We start from the raw sequence: 12868 nt of genomic DNA on the forward strand, positions 1-12868 counted from the left end.
CACCCGGCGGGCCAGATAAATGTTTTCGGCGGGCCGCATGTGGCCCGCGGGCCGTAGTTTGAGGACCCCTGGTCTACACGACCTGTTTTCCACACTTGATTAGCTCCCTATACTTAATGATTCACAGGTAGAACTGTACGTTATAGCTTAGTATCCTCATTGTCCCAATGATCAAAATTTTATTAATTCTCACTACACTAAAATGAGTAAAAGTGAAATCAAAATGTACATTATATACTGTTTGTGTTTTTATTTCTGACCCATTTAGGCAGATGTCTTTCAAAGCAGCATTGTCTAAAACGCAGACTTATAACCAATTGACACAAAGCCTTTTTCCAAAACGATGAGATGCAGCCAAGCAGAATCCACTCTCCATTGCCTAACATTTCATACTTTCATTGCCTTCGTTAATGAATCTAAGCATCACCATGAAATGCCACCCACCACCATTTGTGTAGCCGTCTGGTTGCACTCCGACTAGGAGTTTCTTTCATAGAATTTTCCTCGACATTTCTTTCCACTCAGCTTCAATTACTATAATTATTGAAAACATGCTACAAAAGACACCATTAGAGTTTGCTGCAATCATATGAGTGACACTATTTCCCCAATGGCCAAAGCTGGAGCGATTTGAGCAACAAAATATTGTAGTAATAGATTATAACCCAAAGTATAAATATGCAGGGATGGGTAAAAGTTGGTTTATAGTTGTAAGCCAACCAGAGTTTATTCTTATATTATTATTTATTTATTAATTGTTATATTGTTTATTATTATTAACTTACTTTTGCCCACTCTTGTATGTATGTGTATATATATATGAATTCATACTGATATAAATATACTTTTGAATAGATACATAAATGAGGAAAAGGAACAAATCTCCCTAAGAAAATAATTCCAAAAATGTTCCAAAAATGAAATAAAACAAAAGCTCTAGTAGGTGGAGCTTAATTCTCCTCACCTTAAGTTTGGTCTGGACTTCCTGATACTTCCTAAGAAGACAACACAGAAAGGTAAAAATTGTAAATTTATAGTGGAGAAACCAAAAGACACTACTTTAATCCAGTGATCCATGCTAACATCGTCAGCTATAAATCATATTCATATCGTCTACCTCCTGATGTGTCCAGATGAGAAGGGCACTTCACCACCGTGGTACCCTTGCCAAAACCATGACTCTGGTCCAACATGAGAAAAGGTTTGAGATAAAGTAAAATTTAGAGGCATTTTACAAAACAAATGGTCATCCGAAGGCCAGTATTATTTAAACTGTCAAAAGCATTAAAAAAACACCCACAAGGAAATGCCGGGGCTGACCAGCAGCCCCTGGATGGCTGATGAACAGATTACTCCAACACAGTTGCACTTGGGCGAGAGGGCCAAGGGGCTTGCCCAGCTGAAGAAGCCAGGCCGCCTCCATTGCCTGCCTCGTTAGCCTTTATTGGAATTTTTATCTTTAGATACAATCAGTAGGGTGAGTAATCTTGGGAGGACACATGTGTTTACATTGTCCTCTAGGCAAAGGCATCCAGGGATTAAGCATAAGGATTCTAGTAAACACCCGGGGGTCTGCACGTACACAGACTTGTTTGGAAAGGTCAAGGAATAATTAGGGGCGCCGCCTTCAACACTTCCCTGTCTCCCCTAAGTCAGAATTCCGATAAACAGGGCAGGCGGCCTTCCACAATTCCTTTTATCAGAATGTCCTCCTTACAAACTTTCCAACCAAGTCTCTTGTGCTCCCCAACAAGGAAAGACTGAGAAACTCACAGACCAGAGGAAGCTAAAGGGACATGGCAATAAGTGTGAGAAGGGATCCTGGGTTATCCTGGAACAGAAAAAGGTCATTCCTGGTAAAACTAGTAAAATCTAAATAAAGCCTGGAGCTTAGCTAATAGTAATGTACCAGTACTATTACTATTAGTTAGCTTCCTTTTTTGACAAGCGTGCCACAACTATGTAAGTTGTTTATAACAGGGGAAACTGCGTAAAGTATATACAGAAATACTGTAATATCTTTGCAGATTTTTAAAAAACAAAAGTTTTTTTAAAAGCAAAGAAAAAAATTAATATGATGCTATTTTGCTTCTGACAATTAGATTCTTTATTAATGAAAAATTTTACAAGGTAGTATTAACAATGATTAACATGTTTTGACTGCTTACATTGTGCCAGGCCCTGGCCTAAGACTTTACATAATCCTGCTTACTGCTTAAAATGTATAGATGAGGTAAATGCTATGACTATCCCCATTACACATGTGGATGAAAAGGGGCCACATGCTAACAGCGAAGGTTTGTGTGGCAGTCTTACAAACTCCAAGACCTAAAGTAACTGCAAAGGATAGTCTGAAATGAAAAATTTAACTACAAGCAGTTATGGTGGGTAGTCATATCCTAGGCTGGTATCTTCCCTGACAAAGGCCAATCTTTACCTTAACTGAGCCTATTGTCTTTTTGCATCTACAATAACATATCGTTGGAATGTCAAAGTAGTTTTCCTTTTTTCTGGACACCTCAAAACACAGGCAACACTTGGCGGAGACCACAAATCCCCTCATTATTATTAAATTAATTGTTGACTGTTAACTATCCTGCACCCACCCAAGTAAAAAAGTAGGTGTCTATAATTTTACTTTTTATCCAATCCCAGTGGTTTCCCCGCTTTGCTTTCTCCTGCCTCCCTAATCTATTACCAGTGGAGTTCATGTAACCCTCGTACATCTCCTCTTTTGATTGCAATGTATAAAACAAGGTAAAAAACTGCCATTCTCCGGAGCACTATCTTAATACTTAGAGATTCTGTTTCCTGGCAATTGTCTACAGTTTGGCTCAAATAATCTCACAAAATTCTTTACAGGTTTGAATGTTTTCTTATGTTAACACACAGCTGAGACCATACTTCAGGTCCCACATCTCAGGAATGCTACAAAGCTTTCACAGGCCTTAGAATCATCAGAAAGATTACTTATTTTCAGTCCTATTATAGTTTTAGATATTGAAACTCAATAGTATTTAATTCATTGAGAATTGGCAAACTTGTTAGACAGGATATTCAATTGTCAAGAACTATTCATTATGTTTTAGATTTCATATATAAGTCAAATCAGATGGTATTTGTCTTTCTCTTTCTGACTTCCTTCACTTAGCATAATACCCTCTAGGTCCATCCATGCTGTCACAAATGGTAAGATTTCATTCGTTTTTATGGTTGAGTAATATTCCATTGTACATATGTATCATTGAGCAAAAATAAATGAACAAACAATAATAGAAACAGACTCATAGATACAGAGAACACACTAGTAGTTGACAGAGGGGAAGGGCATTGAGGGAGTGGGTGAAGAAGGTGAAGGGAATGAGAAAGACAAATTGGTAGACACAAAATAGTCCCAGTATGTAAAGTACAGCATAAAGAATATGACCCATAATATTATTATAAGTATGTATGTTGCCTAATGGGTACTTGAAATATTGGGGGACTACTTTGTAAAGTATATGATTGCCTAACCACTAAGGCTGTACACCTGAAATGATTACAAAATAATACGGAATGTAAACTGTAGTTGAAAAATAAAATTTTAAAAATTGTAAAAAGAACACCCATTTTCTAAATTACTCTGTGTGCGTGTGTGTGTGTACGCACACGCTATAAAAATAAAAGTGTGTTGTGCCTGAGATTTTTGCCAGTACTCCACCATCACACCCTTGATTTCTACGAACAAGAACACTGGCTACTGTGTTGTATCTCCAGTGAGTAATTCTCCGCTGGTCCCACTCAGGGTTGTTCTCCGCACAGAGGGGTCCTCATTGTATGCTAGCGCCTGACTGCATGAATGTGCTGCTTCAAGATTGTTCCAAATCAATCATTCCTGATGTTGAAAATTTACATTTGAAAAGGCTGTTCTCAAATGCCTTGGACACAACTATCAAAACAGGGGGAAAACAGTATAATGTCTGTTTCCATTGTTGTTGGGATGGTGGTGGTGGCTGTTTTTTGTTGTTGTTGTTACATGAATCTAAATTGTCAATTTAAACATTTTCATCCTGAACTGATCCAATAAATTCATTATGTAATCTTTGTATAAGAACCTCTAAAGGGGAAACAAATACAATCAGAAGCACAAATAAGGGAAAGTTGGAGTGGGGGGAGGGAGAGAGAAAATGAGAATGAGTAATGGGAGGATAAAATAGATGAAATCATATTCACACCTATAATCTGTTCCAGCCCCCAGCTCACATCTTTTGTAAGTAGCTTCGACAGCCTCTCAACGTGGCCAAGGAATGTTCAGACTCTTCCAATATGACCCTGCTGTTTGTCTCACCAGGCTGTAGTAACTGTTTGCATAGCATGTAAATAAATAGAAAACTCGCTTGATTCTTTTCCATAACTACACTAGCAAAAAAGAAAGTTAATGAAGGACACCGCAAAGGAGTGTGGTGTGTTGAATAAAACACTTTCCCCAGGAATTGAAAGACACCTCTGCATTGGAGATGCAGCAGCTTATCACTAATTCAGAATCTCCCTCCAGCCTCAGACTTTTGTCTTTCTTCTTCCTGGAAGCCGCACTTTCAAGCGCGATGGCTTTGCTTTGTAGGCGCTGTGCTCTGGCCGGCTGGAGCTCAGAGGAAAAGGAGTGAGAGTTCATTAGGGATATTTCATAGTCCCTCAGATCGCAGGGCCTCTGTCTCATCTTCACAGATCACACTGCTCACAGAGAGACTTTCTTTATTTTATTAGTTATCCTTGTACGGCCAGACGTCTACAAAGAGAGCTCCTGCTCGCTGCCATTCACATCCGTGGGATGTGAGCACAATTCAAAGCCTGTCCTGCGCTGTTGTGCATTCACCATTTGCAAATCAGCTTATTGTATTCTAAAAACCCCACATTTTCTTGAAAATGCAGCATTTGAAGATGAAACTCTTATTCTAACAAAAGCATATTACAAAAAGGAAATATAAAAAAAAAGAAAGAGATGAGAGAGAAAGCAGGAAGTGGGAAAGGAACAAAGAAAACAAAGACCAATGGACAAAGAATGATCAGGTAGGATTATATTTTCAAATCTGGACAGCTGACCTATGAAAGTCAAGTCTTGTTTGAGGTTTTAATTTCCTTCTAGGAATTTCTTTCTTTTCAGAAACCTCTCCTCAAAACCAATCCGCATTGCTAATGTATTGGTCTCTTTCCAGCCTTGAGAAGTCAAACTGAGAAAACATGATTAGCGCTGTGGACAATCAAGAGTTCAGAGACGGGAGTGGCCCCTTCTGGCTCTCACCTTTTTGGATGTGGACCCTAGATTATAGCACATTCTTCTAATTCTAAGGTCTATTTTGAACCTATTGCTTTATTCTTAGAAATCCATGGCCATTAATGATTTTATCTCTGAAATCTATAATTCCAGGTGGCCATTTGCCATTTTAACATGTTGAAAGAGAACATGCTTAGCATTATTTCATAGAGCTATACAATTTTTGGATCCATAGAGGAATTCATCTAATTTCCTACTGATAAAATAAAACTCCCAAAGCTTCAAAGAATGTCAGGATGAAAAAATGGGCTGAATTCTCCAATTCAAAAACTTCTCTCTGCCCAGATACAGTATGTATTCCATTCATCTCCATTAAATCCCATTCTCGCTAGGCCCAAGCTGATCTTTAGGCCAGGGAGGCTGGCCTAGGGATGCAGAAGCTGGTTACCTACACTTCGCTGCATGAAAAGGACAACTTTTCCAAATTTGAGCCACCCTCTTAGGCTTTTGTTTCTTTGGCTGAATAGTTGGCAACTCTACATTCATATCCTTGGTTAGTATGAGGATGCATACTAACTGTACTCAAAGGTAGAAACATGCACGACTTTTAAAAAATATTTTGGAATTTAAAGGACATTTATTCAAAGCAGCAGCACTGTTTTTAACTAAGGTTCAGGGACTTTCCTTTTCCCCAGGCCACTGAAGCAATACGAAAGAGCTTTTACATTGTACCAGACCTCCCTGGGTTGCATAAAATCAACAAGGACTCCTGTGTGCCTGCCAGGGCTGGACTGCACAGTGCCAGGGAGCCCCATCAACACAATGTGAACAATGCCCGCGGAGTCTGCAGTGGTAGTGGTGCCTACTATGTGCAAGGAATTGGAATAGGTTTTATGGAAATAAAGGTGGCCCGGTCCTTGACCTCAAGTCGTTTTTAGACTCTGAATGGGAAGGCATGCCATATGGATGTATAAAATAAAACAATACTTTAAGAGCTAAATTAAAATATATTAGACTATAACATATGTCACAAAACACCAGGGAATTCATTGTTAAATATTTTCAAAAACAATGAGTGGCTATGCATCTCTATGAGCAAAACATGCCCCTGCCACTTGGGCACCCCAGGTGAGCATATTGGTGTCACACTCCAGTTCTAGTATGTTGATTCATTTTCATTTCAGTTCTGCTGCTTATTCTGTAATATTTTTTTCTCTTTACTCACTTGTACTTTGAGAGCCCGATCTTAGACTCTGAGCTTTAATAGTCCGCATTTCCAATTCTGTTAGTTTTCTCTGCAGCCAAATGTGCTTACAGTCTTGTTCACCCAGCCTTAATAAAAAGGATGTTTGCACAGCAGGGAGGTACATTCTCATTTATCTTGGACCAGAATTGGGAAGAATGAAATAGCCTGATGGCCATTATCTTAACCCTATGTGACTGCAAATATTTTGAAGTAGTAGAGGAGACAATCAGACCACGAAGCCCACATTAAAGTTTGTTTTTCTCAGTTATAGACTGCAGATTAAGTCCCCAGTCACCTTTCTTACATAAGACTTTTTTTTATTATTTTGCAACAAATATATATATAAGATTATTTTGTGTTCAACAACAAAAAAAGTCACCTAACTTGAGAGACTGCAAAACTATGAGTTCAGAATTCTCAGTGCGAGTTACGTGACATATTATTTTTTAAAAGTTCACCCACCCTATTAAAGAGAAACGTTAAACAGTGTGACAGGACTCCTCTGTTATGCTGTCCTAGCCATCTTGAGGAAGGATGTCAAGCCACGGAAAGCTCTTTCTATTATTTCAAGTGACAGGATTTTCATATTAAATTTGCTGCAAACAAAATTTTAAACATAAATAAAATGAAAAGGATGACTGTATTGGTCTACTCCTCAAAGGATATATAAGCAATTCTAAGACTTTGATAAGTAAGAAATTCTTTGAGAGTAGTATAAGCAGCAATCACACACACACACACACACACACACACACACACACACACACACACACACACACACGCATCACTGAAGAATAGTAAATGTTTCTAAGCAAACTATAATCAACAAAGCATAATCACCAAGTATCTTTAATTAAATGCTCTCTCTAATAACTACATCCTCCCTTAGGGAAGAGCTTTCCAGTGTTTTAGGACAGGCACATGAGTTTAGTTGATCAATGGCAAGGACCAGCTTCTCTCTATACCATTCTAAATTAATAGGTTGAGCACAAAATAATCTAACAATCTTACGTTTCTTAGATATCTGCATGTATCTAACACAGAAGGAAAAGAGAGAGAGAGACAACCTCTGCCCACTGGTATCCTTGAGAGGTGATAAAACAATATGTAAAAAGTCTACATGGAACCCTGATAATAAAATGCTAAGTAAAGGAAAGGCAGAAGTGTAAACTGGAAGGCTACTTGGCAATGTTGCTATAGAGTGGGAAAGGTTAGAAAATGGCAACATTAGGGGGGGAGTTTTCACCGAGGAGCTATAGCTTGATAAGAGATTTGAAGAATTTTACCTCTCTAGAGGTACAATTGTGGACGAAGTCAAAGTGTGGGAACAGTGTCTCTCTGGGTTGTTTTCTACCAGGGACACTGCTGAAACACCAAATTCTCATCAGACATCTTGGTTGTTGGATGGATCACCATTTTGGAACAGGGGCGACTTGGGGTCTCCTGGTCTCACATGTCCCATAAAGGAATTCTCCTCCCCTCCACTCAGGGGACCTCCGGCTCCTTTCCTGGGACTCTGGGTGGTGGATGTCACTCTTGCAGGAGGTTTCACACTCCCCCTAACCCCCTAAACTTTAATGTCATTACAGCCATTCCATAGTTCTCTGCTCTAAAGGCAAATCTGGCCAGAATTGTTATAATCCCAGTACAGTACTCCCCTCCTAGCCATGGTTTCTCTTTCTGAGGTTTCAATTACCCACCGTCAACTACAATTCAAAACATTAAATGAAAAATTCCAGAAATAAACAATTCATACATTTTAAATTTGTGCCACTATGAATATTGTGATGTAATCTCATGCTGTCCTGCTTCATTCTACACAGGATGTGAATCATGCCTCTGTCCAGTGTAGCCGACTCAGTTATCAGATTGACTGCCACAATATCACCGTGCTTGTGTCCAAGTAACCCTTGTTTTACTTAATAATGACCCAAAAAGCTCAAGACTAGTGAATTGGGATATGCCAAAGAGAAACCACTGGGGGTCTTGAAACATATTCCCCACAGATAAGGAGAGGGGGGCTACTGTAAAAACTGTTGAAGTAGAGAATCAAGGTAAGGAGTTGAAGTCAATCTGAGAAGAATGAAAGAAAACAAAATCTCAAAAATGATGATTAAAGTGGACGTGGAGATTCCAGGATTCTGTATCCCTACCCAGTCCCCCATGGAGGTTCCTGTCACTCTTCTGTGGAGTTTCATGGAGAACCAGTAACCCAAACTTAATGACCAATCTGTTGAGCTGACCCTTGTTGGTCTGAGTAGTGGGAGCTGGTGGTCAGCACAGATGGTATGAAGGTCCACTGTCTAATGAGCAGTGGCTACCTTAGTAACAACCCCAGACTCCAAAAGCCACATGCCAGAATTCCTGTTACATACTGAGTGTTTAGGAATATTTAATGAAACAATGAAAGAATGCTCTGAAAGAATTGAATACTTTCCACACAGAGATATTATGGGGAGAAAAGACAAAACAAAACAAAAACATGTGGTCTGAATAGTTATCCCAGGCTCAAGACAAACACCCCACTCTGGTGGTTCAAAGGTTATCTTTTTACACCCCTTTTATGTATCCGGGCGTTTAATGAGCTACAGAGAAGCTGCCGCAACAGATGCTGTTCCCATGGGATTTCTGGAATCTACTTGGCCACTGTTCACCTCAGCAGCCAGGCATTTGGACAATGTCTCAGGACAGCAAGCTTGGCATTGAAACTTCTGTGGCGCTCGTTTTGCTGTGCACCGAGGCTGAAGTCCCAAGGCCAGCGAGGAGCGGTTTCTCACACTTGCTCCTTGTTTCTCAGTCTCCCTCCTGGGAGGGAGGACATTTGTTAACCATTAGGAAGACAGAGGCTTTGAACTGTGCCTCTCACCCCCAGTGGACGGTGGGCTCGGAGCCCTGGCAGCATGAAGTCCAGAGTACTGTGCGCTTCCTCTCTCCCGCCCTCGGTGGAGAATGCGGCTGGCCCACAGCTGAGAAAAAGGAAACAAACACACTTGGCTAGTTTGCTGCCAGGGCCTTAACATGCTATAAAGCAAACCCCGTGGCTCTCCTCCCAAAGGTGAGAGGAGCAGGCTGCGGGTATTTCAACCAGACTGAGTTTCCTGGCCCTGTGATGTCTAGTTAAGGCTGTTGCTGAACTAGATGCTCTGCAGAGAACAACATTGAAAAAGGAGAATTTTTCCCCCCAAAAGAAATTTCTGACTTGATTAAAAATAAAATTTCAAATAAATTTTGGTTTGTTAAAGATATTTTTACTTTATTTCATGTTATTAAGTTTTTATCTTATTAAATATCTTGATTAAAACACATTTTCTTTTATTAAAAATAATGTCCTTAGTCTAGTTAATCATCTTCTAGGCAACAGTGAAGAAAATAGATGCTTAACAAAGGTTGGCTAATATCAGGATGAGTCAAGGGCTCAAAACGCAAGTCAGGTCATGGCAGCTGCTTGGCATTCTCAGGGCTGTCTTTCACCTGTTTCTTGGCTCAGGTGGCTGCCCTTTGATCTATGAGGCGGGTCAATGCAGAGTCAATCTCTTCACCATAGGAACATCTGCAGGATATGGCTGGCTCCTCCCTTTAACTGAGCTCAGTGCTTTTTTTCCTCAGCCTGTTGTGCAGGGCACACCCTGTTTAGAAATGGAATGAGGAAGCTGAGGCTCCAAATCTGAAAGACAAGGGGTGGGGCAACAGGGAGGTGAGAGTGTGGGTTTCCAGGAGCTCAGCCTGGCCATGGAGCGGCACAGTTGGCACGACCTTTCCACCTGGTTACCCATTCTAAGAATGCTAGAGGGAAGAGCTGGGGCCCGACAGCCTGCAGGTTGAACCAGTCTTTCGAGAGAGGCTGAAGCACATGTGGCATCTCCTGCCAAGTAGGAGAAACACTTTATTGGAAAGATTCAAATAATGACTTTAGGAAAAAAAAACACAAAAAACTTGAAAGTAACTGCAGTGCCTACACTAAAATAAAGACCCTCTCAAAAACTGGTAGAATCTAAGACTGTCCAGGCCAACCTCATGGAGATGTTGTTCTCAGAAGATGGAGATTGGATGACGGCCATTGTGTCTTGATTTCCTGATTTGCTCTAGTATAAAACAAACTGCATGCTTACTTTGAATTCTTGTTAATAATAAACAAACAAACAAATAAATAAATAAAAAGGAAGTTAAAGATTGCCATATGTCTAAACAACAGAGAGTGCTATTAAAATGCTTATGAGCCCTCAAAGTAAGTACTTCAAAGAGACTCCTGAACTTAGGTGAACTTTGTCACGAGGAGGTCAGATGTGTGGACTTCCCCCTCCCCTTAGGCATGGACACCACACACAAACTTAACTGCCCTCTGTACATACATCACTTATTCCCACCCCTACTTAAGGCACATTTTTGACTGACCTTGTGCAAATCACAGCTGCCAGCATATGTGGCCACGGACACTGGGGGGTGATAAACTTAGGAGAACAGGAACTCCTGTAATAACCACTAATTACAGACATCAAATGAGCTGAAACCAATTCCTTCCCTCTCCTTGGTTGGGATTCCTGGGGTTTAAAAGGCACACAAAGCACTTCCTTCCACAAATATAACCAGGGCACTAGTAAATGCATAGCACTTATACTGATAAACAATGTTTATAAGTGTGCCAATCAAATTAAAAAATAAAATGCGAACAGTGCTGTAGTTGTTAACTGTCATTTTATCCTCAAAGCTGTTACAGTCATGGTCCTGAGATCACAGCTTGAGGCTGGAAGGGGTCAGGACCACCTCAGAAGCTGCCCCCTGGCCTGGTGTCACATGGTTCCCATAGGCCTGTAGTTCTGGTATTGGAAGCAGCATGCAGGTCCCCAATTACTCACACCTGGTGACAAGTGAGCCATGACAAAGCAACATACCCACCCTGATCTACTGAGAGACAAACCAATCCCACCACCGTCAGCAACCACCACAGCCTGCCTCACCCTCTTGGGGGATCTGGGGGAGAAGTCAGGTCCCATGGACAGCATCTGCCATTGCCCTCCCTCAGAGCTCCTGGAATAACCAACTCTAGAATCTTCCAGATTTTTTTCCTTCTGGCTGCAATAAGAACTCTATTGGAATCATTTTTAACTTCCCCTCAGGCTCTCTAGATAGAACTTGCCGACGTTCAAGTGCTGATTCATGATTCAGGGAGAGAGAGCTATGGCATCCTGGTTTATGTCACAGTTGTCATTGTACTGTATTAAATGAATAACCTGTAGATGTATTTGGCCTACACAACCTACCCAGTGTTTTAATTTGAATTAATGTTCAATGTTTAAAAAAAAAGTCAGAATATGTCCCATAAAATCAATTTATGGTTTCTCTTAAAAATGTTGAATATTTGGCAACACTGGGCCTGCATTCTTGCATGGTGCCAATCAGCTGGAATCTATTTGACTCTTTGCACAGGGTCTGCATCCTGTCCTCTAGATCACCATGTCTTCTCAAAGTAAGGCTGGTGCTAAGGTGGGGTGACTGGAATGATGTGACACCTTCACCTTCATTTCCATTAATTATCTGTCTGGCTTCTATATGAATTTGAACTATGATCGATGTGACACCTTCACCTTCATTTCCATTATCTGTCTGGCTTCTATATGAATTTGAACTATGATTCTTGCTCTATACCAGGAATGGGGAACATCCAGTTCACGGGCTGTATAAAGCCAGCAAAATCATTTGGTCTGGCCCTGTCAAGGCATTAGGGGTGAGTCAAGTAAATGTTTGACCAAATGTAGCAGGCTAAATTTTAAGTGGATAATTTTGTATGGCCCGAAAATGATGCTATCAATATCCAAATGGCCTTTGGCAAAAAAAAAAGATTCCTCACCCCTGCTAAGCCATTCAGTCTCCTTCATATACCATTACCTGTTGTCCTGCTGCCCATGAGAGCCAGCCTGGAAATGTTAGTACAGCCTTGGTGTCCTGCTCCACAGAATATCTCCCAGTTTGACTGCCAGAAAGGGTACAGTCTCGGGGTGGCATTGGTAGTCTTGTATCTCTTATTTTCTAACAATATCCATGACAAGTCTTTGAGAAGAAGTGGCATACTAGCCATTACTTGTTCATGAAGAATCTAGATTTGGGTATCCAGTAAATTTGGCAGAAACTAAAATTTTTATGTTTATGTACCCAGAGAGATTGACCAACTGTGTGCAGATGAAGACCCTGGATCACAAATAGAAATTCCTTAATTCCTCCAGATGAAAAAGGTTGCCCTAAGCTTCATAAGTAATTTAAAAAATCAGTGACAGAGTTACTCTGACAAATACAGCTTCTGAAACACAGCAAGAGAGCAAGACAGAGTCTGGTTCCTTCCACAATCAGTGTGTGTGTGTGTGTGTGTGTGTGTGTGT

Source organism: Myotis brandtii, unplaced genomic scaffold (assembly GCF_000412655.1).
Source record: "Myotis brandtii unplaced genomic scaffold, ASM41265v1 scaffold125, whole genome shotgun sequence".
Lineage (NCBI taxonomy): Eukaryota > Metazoa > Chordata > Mammalia > Chiroptera > Vespertilionidae > Myotis > Myotis brandtii.